Raw genomic sequence first — 11,856 nt, 5'->3', positions numbered from 1 at the left:
TCACTTTTTGTACTAAGATAACAGGAAGGAAAACCACTCCGATTTATCAGAAGGAAAGGCAGCTGCCAAAGCTTTAAAGGGGCGTAGGTTGCCCTGGTTCTGCTACCCACTGACCAACTGTGCAACAGAGGCAGTGACTTAACCTCTGAGCTTCTTGTTCCATGTTGCTAAGTACAACGCTTTGGTTTCTTGATCTTCATGGTCCTTTTATTTATTTTTTTATTGGATATTTTCTTTACTTACATTCCAAATGTTATCCCCTTCCCAATTTCTCCTCTGGAGTTCCCTATCCCTTCCCCCTCCCCCTGCTTCTCTGAGAGTGTTCCCACCCACCCATCCGCTCCCTCTCATCTCCCCGCCTTGGCTTTCCCCTACATGGGGGCATTGAGCCTTCACAGGGCCAAGAGCCTCTCCTCTCATTAATGCCCGCTAAGGCCATCCTCTGCTACATAGGCAGCTGGAGCCATGGGTCCCTCCATGTGTACTCATTAGTTTGGTGGTTTAGTCTCTGGGAGCTCTGGGGAATCTGGTTGGTTGATATTGTTTTTCTTCCTATGGGATTGCAAACCCCTTTCAGCTCCTTCAGTTCTTTCTCTAACTCCTCGATTAGGGACTCTGTTCTCAGTTCAGTGGTTGGCTGCGAGCACCTGCCTCTGTATTTGTCACTGGCAGAGCATGGTCCTTTTAAACCTTGAGTTTCTGGAGTCTGTCACAAAGTGGAGTCAGATGACTCTCATTATGTTCGCGCGCGCGCGTGCGCACACACACACACACACACACACACACACACACACACATATCCATCCATCCATTAGATAAACTTAACAGCTTCATGGCATCCCCTCACGAGTTTTTCTTCCTACACATTCCTTCTTTTGCCTTCTACATTTTCTTCACTACCTGAACTATGAAAAGAAAATAAACTCTTGGCTTTCCTCTGCCTGGCATTTCCGTTGCTCTGCACTGCTCCCTACCCTGTCTGTTGGGTTCCTCTTGGGACAGGGCCTCCTTCTTCCATTCCCAGGCCTCTTCCCCTGCTACTTTGTTTCCCTCCAACCAGACCCTTGACCTTCTCCTGAGTGCTCAAAACTCTTCTGTCCTTCCCAGTCCCTCCAGCTAAAATTCCCAGAGCAATGTCTGTCTTGCTGCTGCCACAGGCCCACTAAACCTTGAGATGCTCCGCCCCACATATTATATAGTACGGTGATTCTTAACCTTCCTAAGGCTGTGACCCTTTATTTCCCCATGTGACCCCACAACTATAAAATTATTTTCCTTGCAACCTTCTGACTGTAATCTTGCTACTGTTACAAGTCATAATGTGCTTTCTGACAGTCTTGGATAACCCCGTGAAAGAGTTGTTTAAACCCCCTAAAGGGATCGGGACCCACAGGCTGAGAACTGCTGTTAGAGTATGTCCAACCATAGCTTTCTCTTTAGACTCCCTGAAGGCTCATCCTGAGTCTGCCATCTGCCATGCTCACACTGTGTGCCCCATCTACCGGGTCAGGCACCGATCCGGACTCCCCGGTTCTCCTCTTTTCCAAACCCTCCCACTCCCAGGTAGCTGAGCTCTGGAATCCACTCTACGCTTCACTTCCTGTTCTCCTTTTTCAAGTCTGTCCCTAGATGATCTCACCTATCAGACTCCACAGCTTCCTCCAAACCTCTAGGCTTCCTCTTTCAGCTTGTCCGCCAACCTCTCCTGTCATGCTTTCACTTCCCTGCACATTTGTAATCCTGAGCCTGAATTCCTCGGTTCTCTGTTTTGTGTTTCGCAATCCTAGGTATTAAACCCATGACCTCGCACATGTCAGCAAAGTGTTCTGCTACTGATCCCCCCCCTTAAGTTCCCCACTATTTGGTCCTGCTATACGGAGATAACGAAGTAATAATGCCTTTGCCCAGTCCAGGTCTTCACTCGCTTAGAGGGCCAGCGAGATCTTCCTTCTTGGTTGAATTGTTCAGCTTTTCAAAGCAGCCCTCAGACTGACACCAGAGTTTTCTCTTCCTGAAATGTAGTTTGACAGTGTCACCTTCTGTCCCAAACCAACACCCACATTTCCCACGGGATGCTTCCTCCATTGGATTTTAATAGCTAATAGGGAAAAAAATTGAAAATTGATTTATCAAACACTGTGTTAAACAAAGTTCAGTGTGTTTCTTTACTGCAGATACCCAAGACAGGTTACCGACGTTTGAATGTCCACGGCATGTGAAGGTAGATTAGTTGTCGATTTCATTTACCCTTTAGAGCATTTGCACATTAGGAAAGATGCCAGACTAGCAGAGCTACTGACAGGAGCCAGGTCCCCAAATCACATGCAGAAGGGCTGTCCAGTATATATGATGCTCCAGTAAAAACACACGGACCATTAGACATGTGAGAATAAATTGTTGTGTTCAGACTGTAAGACTCAAAGTTATTGGTTATAGTATTTAGCCTATTTGTACAACCTAGAACGCATTCAGGTCAAGTTATGTGCCAAGAAATAAAAGACCATTTTCAGCCCAGCTCAGGGGTTTTAAGGATCGTGATAGGTCACATGGATGGCTGTAGTGAGAATTCTGGAATTTTGTTTTGTTTAAGAACACAGAAATATTATAAGAATTTGCTTTCATTTAAATCCCAGGTGAAAGGTATGGAGTGCTTCACATGATGATGATTTGCCTCGTCCTCAAGCAGGGGTGTGGTTTTGCCAGCTGCAGATAGTTTCTTCAGTTGTTTGATGTCTAGAATTCTGGAGACTTTTTAGAGGGCATATAAATTCTAGGGCCCCAAGGCAGTGTGGGTTGTTGGTGGGTTATTTGTTGGTTGTTGTTAATCATTGTCAGTTGTAGTTTGTTAAGTAGTTGTGTGCAAAGAAGAAACAAGGAGAAGAAGGAGGAGGAGGAGGAGAAGGAGGAGGAAGAGGAGGAGGAGAAGGAGAAGAGAAGGAGGAGAAGGAGAAGGAGAAGAGAAGGAGGAGGAGAAGAAGGAGAAGAGAAGGAGGAGGAGGAAGAGGAGAAGGAGGAGGAGGAGGAGGAGAAGAGAAGGAGGAGAAGGAGAAGGAGAAGAGAAGGAGGAGGAGAAGAAGGAGAAGAGAAGGAGGAGGAGGAAGAGGAGAAGGAGGAGGAGGAGGAGGAGGAGAAGAGAAGGAGGAGAAGGAGAAGAAGAAGAAGAAGAAGAAGAAGAAGAAGAAGAAGAAGAAGAAGAAGAAGAAGAAGAAGAAGAAGAAGAAGAAGAAGAAGAAGAAGAAGAAGATATCTGACAGCAAAGATCAAACTTGCCGCCAAGGAACTTGACAATGACACTCCTAATCAGCAGGAAGTAGTCTTAACAATTACTTTGCCCAATTTCTGACCCTTGACCTTATTCAGGGATCTTTTCCCCTTCCCCTCTATTCTTTCTTCTCTCCTATCTAGTGTTCGTGGATTGAAAGAGTGAGAGAAAGTGGGTGGAGAGGGGTAGAAGAAAGAAGAATGCACAAAGTACCTCTGTGATAAGCAGATGCTGTCTGATTTCGTTCTCATGGCCAGTAGGGTGTTACCACCGTCCCATTTCACATACAGAGAGAGTAAATCTTAGGAAGGCAAATAAGATACAGACAAGAGACTCAGAATTTGAATACAGGTCATTGGACTTCTGGGTCCTTGATATTAATCACATGAGGTTTCTATCTCCTACATCCAGGTAATATCATCAGAAAGGATGGGTTTCTGATACATGACTGATTATTATGTTAATAACATCTAGACAATTTACTTCCAGTGTTTTTATTTTGATAATTTTGGTTGTCAAAACTGGGAGGTAACTCTGGAATCTAGTAGTTGGCGACCAAATAGCCTATAGTACACTGGGTAACACCACAAGAAAAAGCTATCTGTTCACAATGCTATCATGCTGAGATTGAAATGCTTTGACTAAACATTTCATATATTTATGAGCTCCAATTATTAAAAAAAATCCACACTCTTGTTTAGAATAATAAGCATGCTTACTCATTTTATACTTTTTAAAATTTTAGTGCTTTATTTATACCTTTTACCCTGCTTTATACTTTAGTACCACCACCCCCACCCCCAAACAGGACAAAAAACACTAACCAGTGGCTTTGGTGATCAGAAGTGTCAAACCTTGGCCACTTCGGGAGGGAAACCAGCTCACAAGCATGGGCCACGGACAAAGAGCTTGGTTTGGCAGGACTTCAGAAACAGTATATGGTAGCAAAATAAATTCCCTTTAAATGAATGCCAGGGCTTTCTGGTTTCCTAGTAACATGATTTCCCTGAGATTTCTCCCATATTTGAATATTTAGCATCCTGACACGTATTTGACAGCAAAGCAACAAAAGAAATTTTTGGAAAAGACGTTAGAAGAGTTCTGTGGGGGGAGGAAAAGAAACCTAGAGAACATCTGGTCTGACATCTGCCCAGCCCTTCTGGTGTAGGACGCCCATATTCCAACATCATATGATGCAGAGATCCCACCATCTTGAGAGTCCAGAACGTTTCCCAAAATACCATTCTGTTCATCTTGTATTGACCTACAACTCCTGGGCACGGAGGCTGCTCTGAAATGTGGTTAGCATACCTAGTGAGGCTTCATTGGAGAAAATTAATTTTTCTTTGCCAACAAGTATCATCTACAAAGATCTTGGTTATTGGTGGGGCTTCCTCTTCTCAGTGCTGGGACGCTTCGGGCCTTGCCCATGCTGGCACAGTCTCTCATGTGCACATGTGCATTGGTTCTGCTGTGTCTGAAAGACGGTTTCCTTCGAGTCATCATCCACCACCGCTGGCTCTTAAATCTTCCCACCTCCTCTTCCACACGGAGCCCTGAGCGCTGAGGGTGGGTAGGATAAATATATCCCGTTTAGGATAGGCTGCTCCAAAGTCTCTCACTCTGCCCATTGTGGCTCTCTGCTTGAGTTCTCATCCATTGCAAGAAACACTTTGACGGTGGTTGAGTGTGGCACTGACCCGTGGGTATGGCAGGATGTCATTAGGAATCATTTCATTGCTGTGTTTCTTTAGTAAAACAATACCACTTAGTTTTCTGCGAGGCCTATGGCTTGACCAACTTACCAGTGTAGGGCATGGGTTCCATCTCATGGAGTGGACCTTAAATCTAATAAGAGAGTGACTTGTTGCTCTTGGGCACATTGGTGCCACTTATTGCAATAGCAATCTCTCAGACAGGTCACAGTTGTAGGTCAGTAGGGACATAGGCTGTAGTTAGGCACCAGCTCAACTTCTCCGTGTTCTGTCTTCAGCACTTTACCACCAGTTCACGGAGAATAACTGATAGTTTTGGCAGTAGCCTGAGATGTCTGAGTGTTTCTGTGGAACTGCCTTGGCCAACAATTCAACAAGATATAATCCCTTCCTGTTAATGGAGGTTTAGCTTGGTGGGGTAAGATGTGTAGATGGAGAATTGTCTCCCATTACCTTGTAATTCCATTTAGATTCTTCCTAAATGTATATATGTGAGGAGTCTTCTACAGTAGCAGGCTTCCATATTTCCCCTGAATAGCTCTCGGTGTTAGTTATCTATCTTCATATTCTCTTCCTCTATCTCCTTCTCCATTTAGTCCTCTTCTCCAGTTTTCCAGCCTCACCTCTTCATAAAAATATATTCCATTTTCCCTTGACGGACCCTCTCCTACCCTTTAGCCCCTGGGTAGGTACCTAACTTCTATTGTTATAAGGATTGTAGCGTGCACATTGAAGGCTTAAAAACTAGCATGTACCTATAAAAGAAAACGTGCAATATTTGTCTTTTGAGGTCTGGATTATCTTATTCGACTTGACATTTTTTTGTTCCAGCTCCATCCATTTTCCTGTGAATTTCATAGTTCCATTCTTCTGAACACAGCTCAATAATATTCCACTGTGTAAATGTACTGTATTTTCATTATCCAGTTATATGTTGATAGACTTCTAGGCTGTTTCCAATTTCTGACTATTATGAGTAGAGCAGCAATAAACATGGATGAACAAATGTCTCTGTAGCACAGAGTCTTTTGGGTTTGTGCCCAAGAGTGGTATAGCTTTGATCTGGGGGTAGATCTATTCCCAGCTTCCTGAGGAACTGACAGAATGATTTCCATACTGACTTTACAACTTTGCACTCCCACCGGCAATGGGTGTCCCCTTTCCCCACATCCTCACCAGCATGTGCTGTCAATTGTTTTATTGATCACCAGCCTGACAGGTGTAAAATGAAATTTTATAATAGTTCTGCTCAGTTTTTTTTTTCTTATGGATGACCTGTGGGATATTGAAGCCACCCACAATCACTCTGTAAGGGTCAATAGGTGATTTTAACTCTAGTAATGTTTATTTTATGAACTTGGGTGCCCTTGTGTTTGATACACAGATATTAAGAACTGCAATATTCTCTTGGTAGATTCCCCCCTGCTTTGGTAAATATGCAGTGTCCCTCCCTCTATCTCTTCTGATCAGTTTTGACTTGAAGTCTATTTTGTCAGGTATTAAAATGGCGTCGCCTGCTTGTTTCTTGGGTCCATTTATTTGGGATATCTTTCTCCATTTTTTTTTATCTTTAGGTGAGGGTTATCCTTGGTGGTAAGGTGTGTTTCTTGAGGAGTAGCGGAAGGTTAGATACTGTTTTCTAAAGTTCAATGGGTAGTAGAGAAGAATGGAAATAGTCTAGGAGGAAAGGCTGGTTCTTGGCTATAGTTCAAATTTTTTTTTGCAAGGAAACTAATAGTCTAATAATATTGAGAGTCACTCCAAAAGGGCCATATCAAAATAGCACAGACTAAGTGTCATAAACACCAAAACTTATTTTCTGGATGCCAGATTTCAAAATTAGAGAGCCAGAAGTCAGTTTGCTAGTCAAGCACCCCTTCTTTTAGCATGCGTATGGAAGGGAAGGCAGATATTGTTTGTCTCATTTATAAGTGCACGAATCCAGTCACAAGAGGTCCACTCTCACCAGGTATCATGGTGGGAATCAGCCGCATGGGAAGTCAAGGTAGGAGAGTCACTTGAGTCTGGGAGTTTAGACCAACCTGGGCCACATAGAAAGATATTCCTTCACGAGCACTGCTCCCAAAATTAACAAATGAAAACAATACCAGAATAAACTATTCTATTACACAGGAGCTAGAACTTCACATATACCTTGTTAGCGGAATATACAAATAATTAACCATAAGACTATGGCCATAGAGACGCCAGCATTCAGTGGGAAATGGTGTCGATCCCCAAATGTTTCCAAAATATCTGGAGTCTTTAATCAAATAGACAAATCGCCCATACATGTGATTTTCTCACTTTCTTTCCATTTTAATCTCGCGGCTAAAATTCTAGGCAGAGATTATGAAGTAGATATAAATAGACTGAGAGCATCATTATATGTAATTTGGAAAGTGTTTTGCTGGCACACATCTGCAAGCACTCCAGGAACACTTTCAAGCTGTGTTTACATGATATTAAACATCTGGATGAAAATTGAAAAAAATAATCAATTTGGATTGAAAACAAAACAGAAGTACAGATTTCAGTGTCCTGGCCCCTCGGATTGTGCATGCAGAGCAGATCTTCAAAGCCCAGTACTGAGATAATGGTGCCTAAGAAGGGCCACTGCAGTGGCCAAGGGGCAAAGGGGGCTTCCGAGGGGAAGCAGACTTTAAAAAGAGAAGTCTATTGTGCAGGCAAAGAAGGGATACAAGTGAAGGCTAATGTGAAGAACATGAGTCATAAAAATCCAAACTTCTGTTTAAATCTTGAAGGCAATGACTTCAATTGAACTGAAAATCCAGTAAATCCACAGTTTATTTTCACCCTTGCATGTAGAAAGCTTTCCTTAAAAAAAATATTTATTATAAAAAGTACACTATAGCTGTCCTCAGACACACCAGAAGAGGGCCTCAGATCTCATTACAGATGGTTGTGAGCCACCGTGTGGTTCCCTGGGATTTGAACTCAGGACCTCTGGAAGAGCAGTCAGCTCTCTTAATCACTGAGCCATCTCTCCAGCCCCTAGAAAGCTTTTCAAAACATGGAACTTTCTTTCAGTCCTCTTCTCTGGAGTAAATTTTACCTGGGTTGCTACTTTAGTTCAGTATGTCTCATACACTTGAGACTCAGTCGGCCTCTCTAATGAACTCAGACTGTTAATACACTTCTGTTACTACCTCTACTTGTCAAGGGCTCTCTTTTCCCTTTCTCCCATTCCTGGCTTTGTTCTTGTAACTTGTATTAGGATAGGCTCTGTTAGAAACAGGCAGTGAAATAAAGACCTGATAAGATGTTTCCTTCAGAGTTAATCCCAGTAGGTCCCAGTATGTTCTAGTATATTCCAGTATGCTCCAGTATGTCCCAGTACATCCTAGTATGCCCCAGTATGTCCCAGTACATCAGAGTATGCCCCAGTGTACCCAAGTACATCCCAGTATGTCAGAGTGTGACCCAGTATGTCCCAATACATCCCAGTATGTTGCAGCATGTCCCAGTACATTCCAGTGCAGGCTGCCATGGGCCAGGAAAGGGGAGGGCAGTAACCTTTCATGCACTAACAGAAGCCTTGTACTTTGAGGGCATCTGGAGCTCGTTGCCCTGGACTTTTATAAGACTCTGTAGAGTTGGACCTCACTGAGAGAGGACTCAAGTTTATTCCCCATCTTGCCCCGTGTTCTTTAAGAGGTCTTTCACTTCTACTTCCAGAGGCCTGAGGCTCCCTTCAGTAAGAAGAAAATCACCAAGGTTGCAGAAAGATGAGTGATAGGCCATGTAGGTGTGGGAAGGGATTATTATACCCAGCTCTGGTGCCCATCTACTCCCTTCTGTTCTCATGCCTAACAGTTTGGGAATAACGGAAGAAAACTAGACAATAAATGTGAGCTTCAGAGACTTATCAATGACATTTTTAAGGAGCTTAGGACCTTTTCTTCCTGATTTTCCTCTGGTTCTTGGCTATAGTTGCAATACATTTTGCAAGGAAACCAATAGTCCAAAAATATTGGGAGCCCCTCCAAAAAAGCCAATCAAAATAATTTTTTAAACAAAGTAAAAGGACACAAAATGGTACCTTATGTTAGGCAAGTTGTCCAGAAATTTGTATTGACTTCTTTCTGTTATTTCAGGTCATTGGAAATGGTAAGATATTCAAAGTATCAGAGTTTAGGTAGGTCTAAGTTTCCAAGAAAGATACACAAATGAAAGTGGTGAAACTGACTCATTGTCTTATGCTGGGACATGGCTCTCTGCTTGCAGAGCCTAACTGCGATCAGAGGATATATAAGGACCCAGGGTACAAAACATTCTGGGTTACAAACAAGATTGTATCCTCCCTCAATGTCTAGTGGAAGGGCATTTGATCAGAACTGACCCAGGATCATGTAGAGAATGTGGTCCTTAGAAATTTCATCTGAAGAAGTCTTGGACAGATAGGCAGCCTTTGAATTACATCCAATTCATGAAAAGTTAGAAGAAGACCAGGCTTTGGTTGGATGTCATGGGCTGGAATGAGACTGGTGGCAGTGATATTGGTGAAAAGGGGGATATTACAACTTGGCAATGTTTGTGCCTGTGGTCCCTGTCACTCAAGAGGCCAAGATGTGAGAATCATTTGAATCCAGTTAGGGTAACATGCAAGAATCCATCTTTTTAAAGTCAGGGTCAAGAGCTGTGAGGGGTTAGATAGAGGAAAGAAAAAGTAAACTTTAGAGACTCATGAAAGACTTAAAGTTAGAATTCAATAGATTGATATTAACAGCCAAAGGAGCAAATATAGGAATAATACAAACATAAGTGAACAAAGCTTATGCCACACATGTGGGAACTCAGAGCCTTCGGTCACAATGAGGATTTTTAAAAGGCAGATTGCTCAGACTGCAAGCCTGCAGCCTGTATCACACTGACCCTGCCCTCCACACGAGGGAAGAGGAAGACAACTGATTGTGCTCTTGGGTTTCCAGAGCTATCCTTTTTCTCTGCCTGTAATCCCCTTCCTTGGTAACTCTTGCTGACACACCACTGTATGAAGGGAGAAAGTGGGTGTCCTGTACACTTGTTTTCTGAGCAGACCCTTAATATTTGATCACTATATTAAATCAAATTTATCAAGAGGAATTGAAGTATGAATTACAGGAATGTGGAAGATGAACTGAGTTCCTAACTTCTCAACAATTATGTGCCTGAGACAAAATCCACACTAAGGAAAAGAACACAATTTGGAAGGCAAGAAGAACATGAGCCAACTGGAACTGTGGTGTCAAGCTTTGCTCTGGGGGAGGGCTAGTGCACTTGAACACGGTCACTGTGACTCAGATGTTATATTATACAATGCTATCCTGAAAAAGCCTTAATAAATCCTACCACTCATAAGTGTCTACATAACACAAAATTGGCAATGATCTAAAACCCAGCTAAGACTGATACTAACAGCCAAAGAAGCAAATTGCAGAAGCACCGAAAACCTGTATTCCATGGTTGTTACATATTTTGAAAAGCCTCTCTCTGTCTGTCTGTCTGTCTGTCTGTCTGTGTGTGTGTGTGTGTGTGTGTGTGTGTGTGTGAGAGAGAGAGAGAGAGAGAGAGAGAGAGAGAGAGAGAGAGAGAGAGAGAGAGAGGCTGTAGGTGCCTGTACAGGACAGAGAAAGGCATTGGTTCCCTTGGAGCTGAAGTTACAGGAGGTTGTGAGTCACCAGATAATGAATGCTGGGAACCAAATTCAGACGCTCTGCAGTACATGCACTTAACTCCTAACTCATCTCTCCAGTCCCAGATAATGTGCCGTAATGAAAATAAATGTGATATTCTTGGCTAAAGAAGGATTTTCCACGTTTGCTGTAGTGTTTGAGGCATGAAGATGTTCACATAGGCACCCAAGAAGCCAGGCAGTGTAGGGAGATTCTCAAGGGTCCTGCTCAAAGGTTATGATGTTAGCACGTGCCCTTTCTCAGAGTGATCAAAGGTTTATGGCAACCAGACATCGGACCCAGGTCTTAGACGATTCCTCCAGTAGGAGTATTCATGGGTTCGACCAGACACTTTGGCTTTGAATCAAAAGGGAGGGATCAAGGAAAGGACAATGCCAAAGGGAGACTTGAAGGAAAGTGTTGACTAGACTGAAGACAAGAATCGACAGTTCAAAAACCTGGGGAAAAGAGGAGAGGGAGGCGAGGAAGAGACAAGGAGATTGAAAAGAGGTTTTGGTTAACTCCTGCTTTTGGTGACAGGCTAACAGTTGAGGTGAACTGAGGGTAAAGATCAGTATTAGAGAAAGAGTTTTTGATATCAGCTGAAAGTTCATAGTAATACAAACAGGTAGAAGGACCACTAAGAAGAATATTATGGTGTGCCTTAAACCAGGTCAGGGACCTGGGTTCTAGTACCACCTGCCCCTAACTCTGGGCAAGGTCCTCTATACTTTCAGACATGATGGGGTTGGACTGAGTGGCCTCGAGCACCCTCTTTTCCTTTCTCCACCCCTATATCCAGCATAGACATTATGAAATGGGAGACTTACATAAATGAAGCCTTCCAGATTGGAACACGTATTTAGCTTTCCTAAGGATAAAATTTTTTTTTGAAGAGAAGAATAAAAGGTTCCACTCAACACTTGGCAAGCAACATTTGTTCTGTATAATAATTAGCAAGTAAGCATTATTTGTCATATAATTATAATAAAATTAAAAGGGAAATTTAGGGCACTCAGTTTTCCTTTCCATAGATCAGAGGGATGATTAACATAAACCACGGAGAACGGGTGCTGAAGGCGGATCCAGGGAGGGGATGCCAATTTCAGAAGAAGAGTTCTGCTCTAGAAAACCTCAGGAATTCTGAGTTCCGATCTCACCTGCCCCTCCAAGCACTTAGACATGCCGTTTCTCCTCTGCTTCA

Source organism: Rattus norvegicus, chromosome 8, assembly GCF_036323735.1.
Source record: "Rattus norvegicus strain BN/NHsdMcwi chromosome 8, GRCr8, whole genome shotgun sequence".
Taxonomy (NCBI): domain Eukaryota; kingdom Metazoa; phylum Chordata; class Mammalia; order Rodentia; family Muridae; genus Rattus; species Rattus norvegicus.
The sequence above is the reverse complement of the archived record's forward strand: the minus strand, read 5'-3'. Positions refer to the sequence as shown.